At 41.7% G+C, this 16,006-nt stretch overlaps 1 long non-coding RNA gene across 2 annotated transcripts in view; it reads left to right on the forward strand.

Annotated features, from left to right (window-relative positions):
* Positions 1-15,084, forward strand: part of LOC142600385 (uncharacterized) — a 28,192-nt gene extending 13,108 nt beyond the window's left edge. The window contains exons 3-5 of one of the 2 annotated variants that reach the window (XR_012833846.1): positions 1,962-2,855; positions 8,925-9,077; positions 11,760-15,084. This is a non-coding gene — a long non-coding RNA (uncharacterized LOC142600385). Of the gene's footprint in view, positions 1-1,961; positions 9,078-11,759 lie in introns of both variants that reach the window. The other variant, XR_012833845.1, reaches the window with a different exon arrangement.
* The last annotated feature ends 922 nt before the right edge of the window (positions 15,085-16,006 follow it).

A 16,006-nucleotide genomic window follows, 5' to 3' on the forward strand; every position in this document is an offset into this window, starting at 1 on the left:
CCACATTGAATTGCCTTGCAAAGTTTCTTTTAAGGGACACCGGAATTACTGAGAATTGAAATAATATTTAGCTTCAGTAAAAGAAGCTAAATATTCAGTGAGAGTTTCTGTCTGCCATAGGCATGGCATAAAGGTTAAGCTGAGCCCCTGGAGCTGAGGGATATCAGGAGTGATCAAGGGCAGGAAAGCTGGACAGGGTGCTGCATTTGGTTTTGCTTCGGACTTATGACAGCCCAATTGCACTGTTGCTTGGAGGCTTGGCATCCTCTCTTTTTCAGCTGGCCTAACAAAATAGTCCACCTCTTCTTCTGGATACATATGTATGTGTTGTAGGACCAGAGGGAGCACTGACAGCACTGAAAATGCCATGGGGGATCACAGAGCACACTCCAAAGCACTTGGCTGATCAGCTGCTGCCTGTACAGCAGCACTGTGTACTGTAGTTGTTGACAGCTGTTGTGAGGCCAGGGTTAGAGAAGGCAGCAGCTGACACCAGTGGTGACATTCAAGGTGTGAATAGGAAGGAGGGCATGGGAAAAGCAGGGATGACAGCTGACACACCAACTGAAGTATAAATCAGGGTGCAGGAAGGGGGAAGGAATCTGCACAAGAACACAGACAATTTGGATTTGAGTTTGAAAGTTTTCTTCTTGTGAAAGTAAATGCTTGCTGCTACTTACTGTAAATATACTTACTCTCAGGGGAGTTTATACTGTTACCCAACTGCTTATGAAGGAGTTCACCAGTACTGGTCAGAGGCAACCTGTATGTTCATCTTCTAAAGACAGATTAATCTTGTTTATGTGGAGGAAGTGATTAGCACCTTTGCTAAGCATACTGCAATCCTCAGAGAAACCAGACAATTCCAACATCTGAAAAACAGTAACGTGAATGTTTCCAATCATCACGGTTTTCAGCAGTATCAATCAAGCAGCATGCTTAAGAAATCAGGAAAGCATCTTTATCCAAGGAACTTTTTCCTGTTTCTATTCTGGTTCAGATTTTCCTCTGATTCAACTCCAGAATAATCATCTTATGGCACTTGCTAGGAAGGTTGGAAGAGTTAAAACAGGGTGAATATGACCCTTTTGTTTGTGCTATCTGTACTTTTTGTACTCTAAAGCCCAGGTTGACACTTGATATTGTACTTAGTCAAAGCCTTTCAAGCAGTGCTCTCTGTATCAGATTCATGATGATCTGAGCTACACAGGCAGCAAATCAACCAAATCAATACACATACAATAGTTCGGGTGGCTTTTTGTCAAAAGAATGAAGGACTTGCTGTGACAACACCACCGGAAAGATAGAAATATGTGGGCAGATGGCAGTAGGGCCTCGTTTGGACAAGTGAACAGCCTGAACTAGTGTCATCTCACCTGGCATGTGACCTGAGAGAATTTGGCTCTCAGTTCTTTCTTTCTTTTTGCATGGCCCTTTGTTCATTGTCTTTCAGCAGTGACTGATGTTTGAAATCCATATGCTACTGCTGCTTACAGAGCTCTAGCACCAGAGGAAAGCAACCTGAGCTTTAGAGACACTTCAAAAGCAAAAGGACATAATATCTATCTTGCGACAGCCATTTAGGCTGGTCTTTTTATAAAGTTTTGCCCCTGAGAACATGGCAGTTGCCTAATTTTGAGCAGCCATTACCTTACCTTTAGTTTGAGGGATCACTCAGCTCAGCTGGGACCTCTGCACTTCCAATATGGAGGCTAAGCATCTCAATTCCTAAGTACAAGTTGATGTGTGAAATACTTTTCAAAAAAATCTGATGCTAGGAGAAAAAAAGAGATAAAACTGCCCATTTTTATGTAAATATTTGGGTCAGAACAGGAGGAAGGACTCTGTTGGTAGCCTGAGGAGTTTGCCTCTGCAAGGGCAGACTACAAACCTTCCAGAGTAATTCCCATGAGATTGTTGTTACAAATGCTAAATTGTCTTTTCTGATTTTTTTTTTTTAGGTTATTTGATTTTATCATTGTCCAGGACAATCATGCAGGAAGATCAAAAGACATACAAGCAACACAAAGCTAGGAAGAGATGCAAGTGCAGAGAACCTGGCAAGACTACCACATGAATGACCTCAGGGAGGCTGAGCTGGCTTCTGGCTGGGTTTGAGACTCCAGGGTTAAATCAAGCGAGTTACTTGCACTGGCTGCTTAGGAAAGGCAGATGCATGACAAGTGGAATTTTTTTTTTTTTCTGTGCTTCTTGTCCCCCTGTAACTGGAAGACAGGCAATAGCGGGAATGCTATTGCCTCAGATCCCAACCAGAGGAGATGATTGCTTAAGGCAGAGCATGCATGAGGAAAGATGTTGGCTTCCTATTCTATAGTACTTTCCCTGATTTGTTACACAGCATGACAAACAGAACAACACATCCATGATATTTATATGTTTTATTTTACATGCTAGCAGTAGAATCAAGGCCGAGTGCCAAGATAATTAATTAATTCCACTTTCCTGAATTACCCATAAGGTTTAAGTTATGTATGGCAATTATCTCCTTTAAACTGTTAAGCGTGCAGAAAGTGGTTATTGCCTGCTGCCTTTATACCTGCACCATGGCAGGGGCAGCAAACCTTGCCTTACATTTGCTCACGCAGTGACACAGAAGCGCTGCGCGCCTTCCTGGTGCTGTTAGGAGTCATGACGAGCTGCGCAGGCAGCCCTGCGGTGCTGGGCTGTCCGCACACACGCTGCTGCCAGCAACTCACTGCCTGAGGAGTTCCCGTTCCAGGAGATGAGGCAGAAAAGGGTAAGGCACCGGTGTATCATCATCATGGCTGTTACACGGAGGAAAAGACAGAGATGAAGTGGCAGGCCCAAGGTCACCCTGAGGAGCCAGAATGACTGTAAGGAACTGAATCCCCCACTTAACCTACATCTCCATCCCAGGACCTACCCACAGAGCCCTGTGTTAAATCACATAAAACTTACAGATTTCTTTACAGTTTAATTTCTTCATGCGGCTAAAACAATGCCAGTCCCTGGGCATGCTTGCTCCATGTCACTTCAAGGGCTCTGGCAACTTGAGCAAACAAGGAAAACCACAATCAAAGTGCAAAACATGCTACTTCTTGCTTGGACTTCTGGTCTTTTTCTTTCTGCTGAAGCTGTCCGGTTGCTTTTTAATTATCTTAATCTGATTAGCCTTCACTGGACCTGCTATATGATAATGAACCTAAACTTAAACCTAACAGTCTAGGGCTGCTGTGTAACTGTAGAGTGATACAGTACGTCCCAATGTGCTTGCAGGACACATTAGAGGGCCTCTGCACTGAAACTGGTGGACTTGAGTGGTTCTGGTGTTTTATGCCAATGAATTACCAGATGTTCTGCAGTGGGTCCCATGGCCCTGACAGAGCTCCCTAAGCCACGTGTGCAGGCTTCACAGCATGGGGCCAATGTACTTGAGTCTGCTTTGGGCTGCACGCTTTGCTTCAGTCATTCTTTCCTGGGCTATCTGGCATGCTTTGAGATACAGCTGTCTGTCAGTTTACAGGATAAAGATGATGTATTTGACCCATATTTAATAGCCAGATCACCATCCATCCCAGCAATCCATAGTGAGTAGGCAAAACCAGAGGACAGTGTAGAAGAAGGTGATGATGTTGTTCAGCTCCTTTCCAGAGAGCCAGGCAGGGAGGAGGGGATGTCCTCCAGATCACAGCTTTGCCTGCTGGTCTGTGGAGCCTCAGCAAAGTGGGGTGGTAGGAATCCATCTCAAAGGTTATAAAGCTGGGGTCCCTGGAGAGTGGTGTTGCTATAAAAATGCCCACTTTTAGCCTACTAGGAAAATAAAATAGTTAATGGTGAAAAAATTAGGGTGTTTTTACAATTGCATTTAAAACCCTAGGGGAGCCTTTAATGGGCTAAATGGACTACTTAGAGAAAAGCCCTCATGTTTTCCTCTTTTTTGTGTGTGTTTTAATTTACTGTGTGTAGCTGCCATTATCCATAAACCAAAACTTACGACTTTGTTACAACAGGAGAAAAGAGCACTTTATTGTCTGCTGTTGGCAGATCACCCAAAGTCCCCTCCCAACTTAACAAGCGTTAAGCTTCAATAAGACACAAGACACATCAGAAAAAAACATCGCCACAAGGCTAATGATGACAACAGCTGCCAGCAAACTTTCCATTGCAAGCAAGTAAAGACTTGAAACAAATTTTAGCTCAAGTTTTGTTTTAGTAGCATCAGTGACATGTCTGTGCCGGCAAAGGCTCAAATTGCATTCCTTAACACTAGGACTGTAGACCTATCTCCTGGAATCATTACATTGCAACAGCCTGGTAGTCATGAGTAGAGTTGTGAAGTCTTTAACAAATATGACCTTTTTCTTCTTTTAAGAAGAGGTATTTATGCCCCAAAAGGCCAGTGAGTCAAGTCTCGTACAGATGAGAATTTCTGCATGCGAAAGAAAGTTAAGGTGCCTCATATGTTTGGAGGAGGGCATGAGAAAGAGGTTGTGGGTCTCAGCAAAGCTGGAGAGTCAAGAACTTTGTAATTCTGTTTACTTTTCTGATATTAATTTTCTTCTTAGCAAGTCATTTAAAGCCCAGTCTACATCAATGACCTTACCTACATGAATAAGAGCTCTATACACTATGAGTAAGTGAGGTCTGATCTCTCACCTTTTCCTCCATTTTTCCAATCTATAGTGCAGTGCCAATTTTACTCGTACACCTCTCCCAGCTGGGTGGATCATGAAGTTGCTTTGTATGAAGTTGCTCTACCCAGAAAACCTTGAAGATAATTAGATGAAAACAACCTCAAACCCTTGGTAAAAGTAAAATGTCTGAACAATATAACTGCAAGATGGTCCAACACAGTGAGGACTGATCGGTAGGAAGAGGAGTTTACACTGTTTCTGTTGATGCACTGTCCCTTCTCAGAACAAGTGTTGCCATTTTGCTCAGCATCTTCCCTCTACAGAGGGATCTGGACAGGCTGGATCGATGAGCTGAGGCCAACTGTATGAGGTTCAACAAGGCTCAATGTTGGGTCCTGCACTTGGGTCACAACAACCCCATGCAATGCTACAGGCTTGGGGAAGAGTGGCTGAAAAGCTGCCTGGCAGAAAGGACCTGGAGGTGTTAGTCAACAGCCGTCCGAATATGAGCCAGCAGTGTGCCCAGGTGGCCAAGACAGCCAACAGCATCCTGGCTTGTATTAGGAATAGCGTGGCCAGCAGGAGTAGGGAAGTGATTGTCCCCCTGTACTTGGCACTGGTGAGGCTGCACCTTGAGTCCTGTGTTCACTGTTGGGCCCCTCACTACAAGAAAGACATTGAGGGGCTGGAGTGTGTCCAAAGAAGAGCAATGAAGCTGGTGAAGGGTCTAGAGCACAAGTCTTATGAGGAGCAGCTGAGGGAACGGGAGTTGTTTAGCCTGGAGAAAAGGAGGCTGAGGGGAGACCTTATCGCACTCTACAACTACCTGAAAGGAGGTTGTAGCCAGGTGGGGGTTGGTCTCTTCTCCCAAGTAACAAGCAATAGGACAAGTGAAAATGGCCTCAAGTTGTGACAGAGAAGGTTTAGATTGGATGTTAGGAAAAATTTCTTCACCAAAAGGGTTGTCAAGCATTGGAACAGGCTGCCCGGGGAAGTGGTAAAGTCACCTTCCCTGGAGGTAATTAAAAGACATATAGATGTGGTGCTCGGGGACATGGTTTAGTGGTGGACTTGGCACTGCTAGGTTAACGGTTGGACTTGATGATCTTGAAGGTCTTTTCCAACCTAAATGATTCTATGATTCTATGATTCAAGAGCTGCAAAGAAATAATGAACAAAAGCAGACTGGAAAGCCCTTCTGGCATGCTGACCATCTTTTCTGTCTTATGAAAAGTATGATCTTAGAATGGGGACTATCTTGCAGACATGGAATTAGCCATTGGGTAAAAATGGAACTTATTTAACAAATCTGCTCCCTGTGCCACAATCAGGAACATTTACATGTCAGTTTTCTGGCTGAAGTACGGTTTTGCTATGTGTAACCTAAGACAGAGGCAGAGATTGCATTTGCTCTAAGAAGAATCAGGAAATTCTGGGCCAGATGGGCTGCATCTCCCTTACTTGGTAGAGCACAAGCCAGAAAGCTGCCTAAATGTACTTTCTCATCTGTGTGTCCGCAGTTCTGGCCCTAAAGTACAGTTCAGCAGCCTGCATATCCTATAGTGTCTTGCGGCAGACATCAGCCTTTTTAGAAAGCTCCTAGACTGACTTGTCTGTATTGTATTGACCATGTAATTTTTCTGCATGGTGATAAGAGCAGATAATTTGACATGAGTTAACAAAGCATATGGGTTGGCACGTGCTTGAATCTGGGCTAAGGAATAGCATGGCTCCAAATGTCTGCTTGTTTGAAGCTCCTGTATTTTGGCTGTTAGTATTCAAATTATTTGGACATGAAACGAATTTGAGCGTAAGCACGTGCTGGGACCCAAGCTTGAAGTGCAGTCTAGAAGTACCCATGGTGGTGTCCATACCCATGGAAACTACAGTGCAAAGTCCTGTTACTGAAGCCGCGTAGAGGCATCATGATGTGACCTTCTGCTTCTGTTTATTTATGGTGTCACCAGTAAAATACTGGGATAATATAGCTTGGCCTTTATATCCTATACTGAATTTGTACTACATGAGCTTAGAAAAACACCTTTTAAAGAAAACTTAAACCAAGAATATTTGTTATTATGTCACTAAGTGATCATAAACACCAAGCCCCTTCTTACTATTTTTAGTCATTTTTCAGATCATAAATGTACTATACCATTTGCAGCTGGCCTGTAAACAGAACATTATTTAAGTAACTGGCAGATCCACCAAGTAAAGCTCTTACTTACACTATAAAAATACGGACCTTCTAAGGGGCTTCTACAAAGATGTTTTATATTTGTGGTCCTATTGTGAGCATACAAAGAATAGTACGGGCAAAAGGAGTGTGGTGTTAAGGGGCTTACACTGACTAAAGTAAAAAAAATGCTGACTATACAAAGTAAAGAAGAATATTGGATTTCAGAATTTCTGCTGAGTATTTTGTATAGAAAACCTGATAGTAAAGCTGTGGAGAATCCTCATCTGTGTTTCAGGGATGTAGTCCTGATCACTTATATAAAAGCATTTCCCTGTCTTAATTATTTAGGATATATTTCTTAAATTCATTTCTTTTAGGACAGAACAAGACCAAATTCCTATGTTTTTACTTCAAGGCAAAACTCCCACATTTGGCCTAAATGAAACTGACTTGGCTTGATTTATCTTTTATTTATTTTCTATGGGACATGTTGTGGTATTAATTTAGGCAGGACACTCTTCATTGTTTTCACTGGAGAGTCCTGCTTAAAACATGGATCTGCATTACACTATTCTACTGATGAACTTGGAGTGAGTAATCAGATCTGAAGGAAGAAACAACCTGATTTTGGAAATATGTTACTTTTTATGCGTGCTTGGGTTTAAAAAAAAGAAAAAAGACACAAAGTTCAGTTTGAATTCTGCCACACAAAAGCAGCAGTCCTTCGTATTTTCAGAGAAGGGAGCTTCATTTTGGGGAAGAGAAAGAAAGAAAAAAAAGTGGAAAAAAAACCCCTGAATTGCATCCTCCCACGAGGACCTTTAATTTAATAAAGCAGCCTCCTTGGGATTGCTCCACTGTTGCTTAGGCGCCTCGGGTGGAGGATTCTTCCTCATGAGGGGGAGGATCTTGGCCAGGCATGAGGGAGACGCTAAGGCGGGGTGTTAGGGAGTGGATTTGTCCCTGAGGGCAACGTTCCCCTTTCCAAACAGCTGTATGGATTTCCAATGCAAATTCTGTCTTCATTATGTGTATGAGAGGATTCATTTTTAGGTAGGTCAACTGTTTTGCACTCCCTTCTGAATTCCCCTGGCTAGCCTACTTGGTCTGGCATTTTGCAGAACTGCCCACCCTATGTCCCGGTGTGTACCTGCCATCCCCTTCTGTCCTTGCCCCCAGGCGATGGGATGTAGGATAATAACAGTGTAAATGAATTGTTGGCAAGTTATACAAGGGTAGTCTCAGTTTTGGCTTTGGTGTGCCACTGTTGGTAATCCCAGGAAGAACAAATTAGCTCTTCTGCCTTTCAAGGTGGACCAGTGGACCCCTGCCCTGTCTGTAGCCGGGTGCGGAGTGGTTTAGTCAGCTACTACCCCAGCACCAGTCACCCACTAAATCCCAGGGCCAGACCTGCTCCTCCTTGTCACACTGCTTTGGCAATTTCTTGTTTCAGCGTCAGTTTACAAGGTAGAAGCAAAAGAGAAAATCTACTGTATGCTCCTAAAGAAGTGAAAGGGAACATTCTCTGTCAGCCTCAACATGAGCAAGACTGAAATTAAACACACATCATCATATCCCCCCCCCGCCCCCCCCCCCAGCCTTTGCAGTAATGCAGAAGTCTTTCAAAATGTGAAACAGATGCCTGCTTTTGGGAAGCTCAATGTATACCTGTTACACACTGCCTTCAACCCAGCAATGGATGGATGCTGTCCAGGAAATGGCAAAGCAGAATCTAGAGTTTTATATACACAAATAATACACTCTTCTATCTAGGAGGAATATTTTATGCATATAAAATAAAACATTATTTGTTACTAAAGTATTTCAGGCCAAACAAGCTAAGAATAGAGTCAGGAACGAGCAGGTTTGCAACAAGCTTGCATGGAAGAAAACCTAGGTGGTCAGCATTCTTGTGCAGCATCTTGAAGGATGATTAGATACTTTCCTGACTTTGGGGAATATTGTGAAAGTCCTTTGCTGTTTTGTTTGTGGGGTTTTTTTTGTTTGTTTTTTTAAGCGGGGACGGGGATTGGAAGACTGTATGGATGTTGTTCAGTTGATCAGCTTTGTGCTCTTGCCTCCCATGGCACCATCTCTGATTTGGCTTACCTATTTAATTGACTTTTCAGGAGGAAGCACGAAGGAGAAAAAGCAAAAGAGCTATGGAGAAAAGGACATTGAAACGCTCTTACATCCAGCAGCAGGATTGCATTTGGCAGCATATGCATGCCTTTAAGCCAAACTTTCTCCGATTAAATGTTTTTGGCCAAAAATCAGAATTGGTAAGTACATTGCATATTGAACTCCTTTCCAAAAGTATAATGAGACAGGAGGGGAAATACTATTCAGTTTAAAAAAAACTCGATGACATTGTATTTTGATGTCTAGTTATGGATACTTATTGAAAAACGTGAAGAGTGGTGGTTGCTAGTAACAGGGTCACATAACCAGACTTTTCAAGAAAAAAGTCATTAATACCACCAGATGGCGCTTAAAGCATAAAATAACCGTAAAAATGTCTGCACCGCAGGACTTCCAGTGCCATCTAGTGCCCTGGCCAGCCTTCCTACTTTGGGCAAGTAACGTCTCATTCAAGGAGGGCCCCCCGGGATGGCCGACTTCTGAAGGAGCAGGTTATGCTGCATGTGTTCATCATGTGCAACATATGCAATGGTTTGAGATGGGGAGTGTGTCCGGAGGAAATGTTACCGTCTTGTAATATTCTGATTCTGTTCTTGCACCGCTCCCAAAGCATCCCACCCTCGTGGTACTGCTTTATGTGCACTTTTGGCTGTTCTTGTGGTAATTTTGAGAGCATTGCAATTTTGACAGTGTTGAAATTTACTATCAAAAATCATCAGTTGCAAGTAAAATGTATAAGTAAAAAGAGGTGGACTGTGAGAAAATAAATCTATCTTTTCCAGTATCCCTTTCAGAGTGATACTTTGCACACTTACTAGCCTCCAATAGAAGTTTTGCAAACATTAATGAGTTGTTATTATTATAGCTATTGCCATCATACCTTGTTTGCTTCCCTTTATCCTGTAACAACGAAGCAAACAGAAGGGAATGACTGTAGACAGTAATTTTCAAGGATTTATTTTGAGCAACAAATCTTCAGTTCCTTCTGCTTTGCTGCTGAGCTTGCAAATATTTACTGGCAATCTCTGTTGTTCATCACAGGGGAAAAAATTTTAAAGCAAATGAACATCAAAGAAGTAGTGAGAGGAGAAGGATTGGCAGTTTCCACATTAGACTATCCTATGTAAAAAAAAAAAAAAAAAAAAACCAAAAAAACGACGTTTTATCTCTGAATGGATGGGACTTACTCATCTCTCCACAGCTGCCTGCTTTACGCGGTCCTCCAGCTTGCCTGAGCATGCATGTTTTCTGAGTGGGAAATGTCCTGTCCTGTTATGTCAGCTCCTTTTCTCCTGAAAAAGAAGAGCTCACAGCAACGTTCTTCTCTTGCAGAGCTATGATTTTCTGTGATGATTTTCTACATTTAGCTGCTGCTTTGCACACTGAACGCTTGCCGCTTCTAACAGAATGAAAATCTTCCTAGTAGTTGAAGCAGGTTAATTGCAATTAATTAATACAACAAATGCTTCCGGGCATTGCCTATTAAGTCATTATTTTGCGTAGCAACCTGTTGGTCTTATGATGTTGTTCCCCATCCATGCCAGCTCCTATTCCTCTCACGGATCACAATCATTTACCCACAAGCAATAGGCAAATACGGGCATTGTTGGGTTTTCAGGAGTTTTTTCCCCTCTCCATGAGGGTGGTTGTGGTGTGCTTTCTAAAGGACACCTGAGCCACCTAGAGGGCTGAGGGTAAGGAGCCTTCCCTGGGGGAAGGTCAGTGAAGGAGTGAGAAAGAGGTTTTTCTGTCAAATGTGAGTGCCCCAGGGGCTCGTTGGTTCTCCCTGGTTCAAGGGACACACAGTGACCTGGCAGGAGTCTCAAGAGCCAGCTTGAGTAATGTCTTCCTCTCAGTTTTGAGTGTATAACAAAATGAGGAAGAAAAGTCCTACTTAGATCACCTTGAAAAAGTGTGGGGAGAATAACAGTCTTTCTTGCCACCATATTTTTTTAAACCAAAAATGTTCTATTTGCTATATAATTAATATGTGTTTTTTGGCTGTGTCAAAAGTGGCATATGCAGGTCTCAGGCCCCAGTTTAAGAGAAGATAGTGACAAACACTGCGCTTCTGCTAACTTCAGTGGAACGAGTTCTTAAAATAAAATGCATGCTGGAGATTTGGGGGTTTAAGCACTTTCTACACAGTGGGGTCTCAGCTTAAGTATTTTGCTGAGTTGAGGCCTGGGACACACGTGGACCTGGACTTGCATGTAAGGCAAGGACACCCAGTAGAGTACAAGCATGACTAAGAATGTTTTCCCTTGAAGACACTTGGAACAGATACTTGTGCCTGCAGTAAAGATTGTCTGATACTTCCCAGTGAGAAAATGGGGGTAGAGTAAGTGGGAACAGATGTGGGGATGGAGAGAGAAGCCAGGGAGAACAAGAACAGCAGAGTTTTCCAAAAAGAAAATACATTTTTCTTCTGTGATTGAACTATGCTTTCCCAACTTTCATCTTTCATTTGCTCTCTAACAAATAGCTTTGAAATGTACTCAGTAAAGATCTGTCTCATCTCCCTCCCGTGGTTGGTCATAGACAATAGTCTTCTACTGTGTCACCAAAGGCTCAAGCAGATTAGGACAATCATAGGCTGTGCTGTGGATCTAATTTTTTGGGACCTGATGACTACTCATGAAGTTTTCCAGTACTCTCTCCCTCATTTTTTTTCTTTAATGGAATTGCATGTAAAAATTACAGTATTTAGCTTGCAAGTCAAGCACTACAAAGTAAAAAAATATCAGAAATAAGTTGTCTGTGTTATATTAATTTGTCTCTTCCTTCTGTGTCCATGACATTTACATGATTTTTTCCCACAGGGTCCTTAACTGCATAGGATGGGCTGTATTCTCAGAACAAATCAAGTTTCTGTCAGTCTCATCTCTGGGAAAATGCAAAGGATGGACCCAAAACTACAGTCTGAGCCACTGAAAGGTTGCAGTTTGCTATAGTAGTTCTGTTAAAACCCAGCTACAAGATAAATTAATATATGCTAAAAGCAAAAGCAATCAAATGCTTTTTGAAACCTATAAAACAATGTGGTTTCACTTATGCTTTTTGAACCAGGCAGGTGGTGAATTCCCAAGTGGATTGTGTGTTGCCTGAACCCTTTGCTATTTGATTTGACTGGTAATTAAAATCTCGGGTAAATTACATGGAAAATTTGTGCTGACTGATTCCTCTCATGGCTTGGGTAGGCCAGGTGGATCAAGTAGGGGAGAAGATGTAGGGACTTCCAGTTAGAAGAGAACCATCAAAGCCTGTGGAGGTTGGCACTGGTACTTGCTGGTTCTTTGCAGACAGCACATGAAAAGCAGAGCCCTTCAGGTGCTCATTTCCAATAACTAGTTTCAAAACCTCAATGACAACTATGTGAAAGGTTTAATTTTTATTCATGACCTTTCTGGGCCAGTGGGGCCAAGTAGGTTTAAGTAGGTGATATTTAAAAGATCCCATTTGGTCTTCCCTGTTGGAGATACCAGAAGACATGGTTATCTCAGAAAGGATCAAATGCCATAACAGACGTTCTTTAGAGGTTCCTGAATGGAGACCCAAGTGCCACCTGAGATTCCTGGGAGAGAGGATTGGCATGCCTAAATGCAAATGATTCTCATACTCAGGAGGAGAGTCTGGCTTTAGGACCCTGGGTTTCAAACTTGTCGTGGCAGACTTTCCTTAACTCATTTGATTCCTTCTTCTCAAAGAAAGCTGGAGAGAAAAGTTTTGTCAACAGAATCGAGCTGATGAGTAGAGTTTTTTATGTCTGCTGGGCTACTTCTGCATCCCTGTGTAAGCTAATTCTGACTTAAAGATTCATCTTAAGGACTTTCAAATATATCCCTGGATCCCAGCCAGATGCTGTGAGCCAATGGTCCAAGAAGAAATGGTGTCCCCAGGAAAAAATGAAGAGAGGGATGTGAAGGATAACGGGTTTTACTGGCTGAGGTAAACCATAGTTGCAATACGCATGACCTTTAGTACTTTTTATGGGGAACATAGCCAAAATCTGTTAGATGCAGTTAATTGTGGAAACTGTTGTGGCAAAGAGATATTCTTATGGGTTTGCTAATCCTTCCCTGTCGTAAAAGTTTGTCTCACCAGACGAAATACATCTTTATATTCATCACATTAATGTTTAAAGCATACACTAAATTATTGTTTGAGTAGGCAAATAAGACCCTGGTGTTGCTTTGTCTTGTCATGGAAGGTCTTTGAGGCCTCATCCACACTCAACAGTAAATTCATATTCACCCTTGGGGTGATCTGGCAGAGAGGAGAGCAGGAGGGGCAGTGCCACTGCCGCCCTGCAATAGCAGAGGAGCTGCTGGCAAGGTTGGGCTGTACAGCCTTTACCGCTGCTGTAGAGATGTTTTATTAATGCACTTTTAGAAGCAAATACAGCCGTTCGTCTTTTTGCATCCTCTTCTCGATACTGGATGTAACTACATTTCAGGCAAAAGCTGAGCAAGGAGAAACTTTTTTTTCCAAGACAAAAATGCTGAAGTGATTACTGTCCACTTGAATATAGACATAAGGAAAGGCTGAAGAAGAAGATCTGTCCTCCTTTATCCTTTCTGGCATTGCCCAAGAAACCTTGTTCTCCATGTAAAGAAACAGAGTTTACATAAAGCACGAGAGAGCCCCTGAAGAGCGTGGAATTAAGATTTATTTATTTGAGTCCTTATTTTTGCTGATGTAGGTTATCCCAGGATATTCAGTGGATACGAGGCTAAAAACTTGGTACAATGACGGTTGGCTCAGAAATAGGCCTCAATGTTCATATAGGGAAAACAAAAGCTTTCCATATTGTGCGAAACCATCAACCCACTATTCCTCTACTCCTCTCAGAACATTGGTTTCCTGCTGCCAGTAACGCACATCAACATATCTTATAAAAAATTTCTGCTTAACCTCATTACCAGAATTACCTGCGCCGCGTAGCAGTTCCACAGATCTTTTACTCTTCTCTCTTGACCTGCCTGTGCTGGATTCCTTTCCCCAAACTGTTAGTACAGTTTTTCTTACTTATAAAAAGAACACACATCTTGTCTATACACATCTCATATGCAAATTGGCATATGAGGGAAAACTTGGTCTTTAGAGACAGAAAACTTGGTCTGAGACAGAAGGAGGTGCACCCAAGATACTTGCACTTTTAACCTGCTTTCATGCAGAAATACATATTATCATCATGCTGCCTGTGTGCCTATCTTTCAGTCCTCTGTAACTTTTGAATTTGCTGACTAATTTCTGTCTACTTGATGAAGGAAACTTGACATTAATTTCTTCTGTGTTCAGTGAAAATCAGTAGCCTAGCAGAGTTGAGGGGCCTGACTTATTTTTCTGCTGAGGGAAAGACTTTATTATAAGTAAAACATTATTTCTGGGCATCAGAAAATCCACATGGGAGAGAAAAAGAGCTGATAGATGCCTCAACCACAGGAAAAGTTTCAATCAGAGTTTGCATCTTATTAGACACAGGATAATTCAACCACAAGACACAAAGCCACAGGAAACTGGACTTCATTTTCTGTAGCTACTTGTTTTCTTAAATCAGAATGTTTGGGGTTTTCCTCTCTCTTCACTTCCAGAGAATTATTACTGTGCTGTGATCCTGGGCTTTGAACTTACAGCATCTTTATTTTTTTAACTGTAGCTCCCTTTCTATTAGTTTGTAATACCCCATCAATGTAAAAGTTAGTTGTGTAAAATGTGGGTAGTAAGTCTGAGTATTAAAAATGTTTTTGTGACATCTGTGTACTGATTAACTGTAGAGTTTCATTATGTTTAAAAATAGCAAGGAAAAGTACTTTTCCAAGGACTGATTTCATTTTCCAAACAATAATGTGTGTGCAACTTATTTTTAGTAGATACTATGGTTATGATTACATTGACATTTCACTATAGATCTCAGTTTACAATTCCTTGAGAAAAAAATTACACTTTTGACTTAAATTGTCTCTATTTGTTTAAAGCCTTGAGGATTAATTTACTTTGGGGGCATTGTTATTGTTTATTAAATTATTTCTTTGGTTAGTATATTATTTATTTAGTGAGATCTGTTTTCACTGCTGGCTTACGTATGGGAGGAAAAGTGTCATTTTTAAAGCAGAAACAAGAGAGATTAAATATTATTTGGATATATTTCTTCTTTTTGGTGTCTGTGTTACTTCCTAAAAGAGGCAAGAAGGAAAAGGGTAAGACTTCTTTCCAAGCTACTACCTGTGGGAATTACTCGATTTACTGTCTCTCTTTTCTTTTTTTTTTTTAATTCCTTGTAGCCAGTAGACTGGTGCATGGCATGCTTCTTTGTATGGTAAATCCAATTCAGTCCAGTCCAAATCACCATCCAGTTCGGTACTGCCATTTAACACTTAAATACCAAGTTCCTAGTCATCCCCAGAGGAAGCAATGTAGTTAAATTAAGCTGTCGCCGGCCTGAAGAGTTATTGTGAAATAATGAATATTCCATAATCAGGAAACAGCGGAGTGGAGCAGGCAAGTCTTTGAAGCCTCATGAAGTTTTGGAATTAGCATCTGTATCAAAGTCTAATTAATGTTTCCTTTCTAAATTCATTTTCCATCTAATTGGCCAAGCTTTGATTGGGAACTGGAAATGTCATCCAAAAATATTTCCTCTTACAAGACTACTCTAAGCAGAGTGTTTGTAGTCTGTCATTATATTCCCTGTTCTGCGCTTTCCTCCTTCAAGGATTTTCAGCCATAGTCATTGTATTGAAATAGCTTCCTCTGGGCAAATTTTCAGTCCGAACTCAATTGTAAACGGGACTTTATTTTGGGTCAACGTAACTCAGATAAAATAATGGCACCCTGTGCTCAGTGTCAGTGCTACGTGTCCATGTGAAGGATTTAGACTGGTGGAGTTGAGCTCCCTGCCCACCACGCAGACAAAGCCACGGTTCAACTCCCAGCTTCAGTGAACCATAAACGAGGGACAACCTTGTTTAACATATCACTGAATCTGATTGATATGTTAATATCATCCAAGTTCAAAGCAACACGTCCTGGCAAGATAAATGCTATTTTTTTCCTTGTAATTTACCAT

Source organism: Balearica regulorum, chromosome 2, assembly GCF_011004875.1.
Source record: "Balearica regulorum gibbericeps isolate bBalReg1 chromosome 2, bBalReg1.pri, whole genome shotgun sequence".
Taxonomy (NCBI): domain Eukaryota; kingdom Metazoa; phylum Chordata; class Aves; order Gruiformes; family Gruidae; genus Balearica; species Balearica regulorum.